The sequence below is a fragment of the Rhea americana genome, unplaced genomic scaffold, assembly GCF_003343005.1.
Source record: "Rhea americana isolate MKP2758 unplaced genomic scaffold, rheAme1 scaffold_297, whole genome shotgun sequence".
Lineage (NCBI taxonomy): Eukaryota > Metazoa > Chordata > Aves > Rheiformes > Rheidae > Rhea > Rhea americana.
Genome location: NW_028186420.1, coordinates 423,717 through 427,563, shown reverse-complemented (window position 1 = coordinate 427,563; position 3,847 = coordinate 423,717).

The window sequence follows — 3,847 nt, the reverse complement described above, 5'->3', positions numbered from 1 at the left end:
ACKTGAAGTTTTGGTTCATGAATTGTCGGAACACCTCGGAGTTTTTTTTTTTTAATGGGGCTTTTCCTTGCCTGGTTTGGAAAGCGCCTTTTACCGCCTCGGAGAGAGCTGAGCATACAGGAACGGGTGAAGCAGCCTAGTGAGAAAATGGTTCATTTAGGATTGAACAAACCGTTCTGAGCATTATGAAAACCACCTTTACGGGTTTATCTTCCTTTGAAGAARCGCTTGTCTTTCTGCCCGGCCCCGGCCCCCAAGCGAGAGGCAGCGCAGCCCCTCCTCGGCCCGGCCCCGGCCGCGGCTCGGCTCCCGTTTCCCAGCCGCCCTCCCGGACACCCGCCGCRGGCAGCTGATCCCTGTTATCTTCCGAAAATATCGCTCGCTGTTTAGGAACGACCCCTTGCAACCCCCTCTTCCCGGACGCAGCCCAGGTGTCCCCGCGGCTCTTGTGCACGRCTCGCAGCGAAGAACACGGGGATTTTTCTGCCCGTTTTCGACTGTTTCTTCGATTCTGACTGCCAGGTTTGAGGCCGAGGGCGCGGAGGGCAGCCTCCGCTCGCCGGGGCCAGCGGTCACCTCGGCGCGTCCCGGCGGGGACGGGGCGAACGGAGCCTTTCCAATAACGTGGCAGCACAAATATTTGCTGAGCCTTTCCTCTCTGCCGGCGGCAGCGACAAAGACCCAAATTCGCCGTCTCTGCAGCCCCGGCTGACTCTATTTTCCGCCTAAGCCCTCGCCCGGCGGACAATAGCGCCGACAAAAAGCTGCTGTTGCCGTTTCTGCRGGGACGCGAGTTCGGCCCTGCTCCTCCCCGGCCGTTCCCGGGGGCCCCGGGGCTGCGGGCAGCTCCCGGGTTGCTTTTCTGAGCAGAGCAGCTCGCGTGAAGCGACTCCCACGGCGCGCCCAGCGCCYCGCCGGAAGGAGCCCGGGACCTGGGCCGTCCTAGGCGGCGAGAGCGGAGCGCTGGGAGAGGTCTCCTGCGTACGGCACGACGGCTCCGTCGCAGGTCCAGCCAGAGAGCCACTGCTGGGGTGCTGGGCTGGAAGACACAGCTCCAGCAGGGTGCTGCACCCTCTAGGCTCTCTCCRGCTTGATACCCGGGTGGCCATAAAGTCCTGGAGGACAAATAACTTGCTGGTGGGAGCCGAATGAGTTGTCATTGCCAGCTCCTTCTTCCCTCTATGCCCTTTGGCTGTGGGGGATGGATGGCTCTGCTCTTTACGCCGGGGTTTCTCCTGGAAGATCCTCTGGCAAAATGGGYGGTGGTGGGTCACCAAGAGGTCCTAAGACCACGTAATCCAGGTCARCGCTGAGGAAGGAGGCTCAGGCCGCCCTCATGCCTCCCTTTCAGGAGAGGCCAGTCCCATCCCGTGTGGCTGAACCGGATCTGACCCGCAGCCAGGAGTGGTTACATCCGAGATTTCCTGCGTGCCCCAAGACCACACTGACGTGAAGCCAAGGTGCCGATTAGGACAGGGTGGATTTCACGTCAGAGCATCTGCTGCCCGCCCTGGTGGGCTTGGAGCTGYTGCCTTGAACTCATCTATGTAAGAAGCTGACCGGACTCCTCCGCTGTCGCCTGCAGGACCAGACTTTCCTGCAGCAGCCCGTTTGGGAAAGCCTGCRGGTTAGTAGAGGTGGCTGCCTGACCCACGGCACCCCAGGCTGACGCTCCGCTGTGAAGGTGACGCGCGCTGCCAGGCAAGCTGCACCACTCCTCCTTCCCTTCTCACGCTCCGGAGCTCCMTCTTGGTGGACACGTGCTTGCACGTATAAATACGAAGAGTCAGATTTGAGAGGGAGCTGCAAGGGGTGGCTGTCATGTCCATCCCCTCCACGCTCCATCCCACCCACCCTGCAACCATGGAGGGGGACTTGCTTGGCTGTGCCCTTCCCTGGGGACAGCTCTGCTTGTGGGGTGCTCCCTGGCAAAAGCTATGGTGCTGTGATCACTGCAGCTCTGTCTGCATCTGCTGATGTTTCTGCTGTACCAAATCCTCCCTCGATCGCAGCAAGTTGCGGTAGCAGCAGATAAGCTTTTTGCTTCCTGCTTTGTCCTACATTTGCCTGACAGAGATCCCAGCACGATGAGATCTCTGACCTGATCTTGGAGTGGTGGCCTGCTGAGGACAGTTGGCTTCCTGAGATGCCCTTCTACACCTYGAGACCCAGAGAAACTCCAAATGCCACAACTCCTATCCTTGCCCATTTGTCTTGCCTGCAAACTCTACTCTGCAGAAGGCGCTGGGAGGAACAGAGTGAGCAAGAGAAGGAGCATCAYGGTCCCAGCAAAGGCGTGCGGGTGGCGTGTGCTCTGGGCACGGCACGACAGAAACACCTCTGGGCTGATGTGTCCTGCCAGAGGGCTGGATGGTAGCAAGAAACATTGTCCAAAGGACTGGTGCAAGGTARAGGGATATCCAAGAGCTGGACTTGTGGAGGCCTTTGGGGAGAGCGCTGACCGCTCTGTTCGTACCATGCCTTGTGTAGTGCGACCTGGCTGCTAAAGCGGACAGAGCRGTAAAACTCATAACAACATCTCTCCCCGAGCACTGAGACTGTGAAARCCACTGGCCCTTGGAAGCGAGAGACCTGGAGCCTCCAGGTCTTGGTTTACACTCTCTGGCCCAGTTTCTGCTCTTCAGCTGAAGGTAAGGGCCAGGTTCCCACCTCTGGCCATCATACAAAGCCCTGGCCAAGGCCTTCTTGTGTGTTTGGCCCTCAGACATGGCCTGGGCCTCTTTTCATGCTGTCCTGAGACAACCACCGACCCAAACGGGACTCACTCCCCTCTCAGTTAAGAGAGGGCTGCCTTTTAAATCCGAGGAGGAGTATCATGATGGTAGGGAAAGCGCACCCAGTATCCASCGGGGAAGTGCGGGGTCACGTTTTATGGAGGACAGGGTTGCTCTGCCCAGCATCGCTCACGACGAGGGGAGCAAGGAGCAGCCCCGCGGAGCGGAGCGGTGCGTGCCTGAGCGAGGCRGAGAAGGAAGGAGGAGGTGGCAGGAGGGAGACTCAGAGGAAGGTGCTGGGGAGTGATGCACCCAGGGGACGCCGCTGAAACAGGCTGTAACAGGCGAAACGAAGCTGAAGGGAATAGAAAATTTCCCGGTGCTCAGACACGTTAGGCTTTCCCCGAGGGACACAGTGAAATCCCTGCGGCTCGGTCCCCGAGGGAAACGGCGGAGCAAAGCTCAGCGACGGAAAGCGAGCGCGTCGGGCGCGGGGCAGCGCCCGGGTGCGCCGAGCGCCTGAACCGCGCTGCGGCTCGGGGCAGCCGAGCCTGCTCGCTCCGGGGGCACCAGCATCGCCGCTGGGGACGAAATCCAGCTGGAAGCCGGACGGAGCAATCCGTTATTAGCAAAATCTGCAGAGTTTTCACTGGCTACAAGTGACACCTCATTTTCTGGGCATGCGTCTCCTGCGCTCGGTTCAGCTTCCCCGAGCTATTTCGGTCGTGCCCCCAGGCAGCCGGTGCTGCCTTAGCCCCCGGGATCCTCGGGGGCTAGATCGGAGCGTCGCAGCATCCAGGATCTCCGTCGATCCAGTTGCTGCTATCCCAGGGCTGAGATTCCCGCAGCGCCGGCCGACGGAGAGGCCTGGCAGGAGGCTCCCGCGCCCCGCGGGCTCGGCCGTGCCGGGGTTCGGGGTTCGGGGGGTTCGGGGGGGGCAGATGGCGGGACGCATCCTGCCCCGCGCCTGGGGCCGGGAGCAGCAGCGAGCCGTCGGGGGCCTCGCACCGGGYGCAGCCGGCGCGGCTGGGCAGTCGGGGCAAGGCAAGCTAATAGCACGGCTAAAAGCTATTTTTAACTTTGATAGATGAGAGCTTATTTCCTGCGGCTGC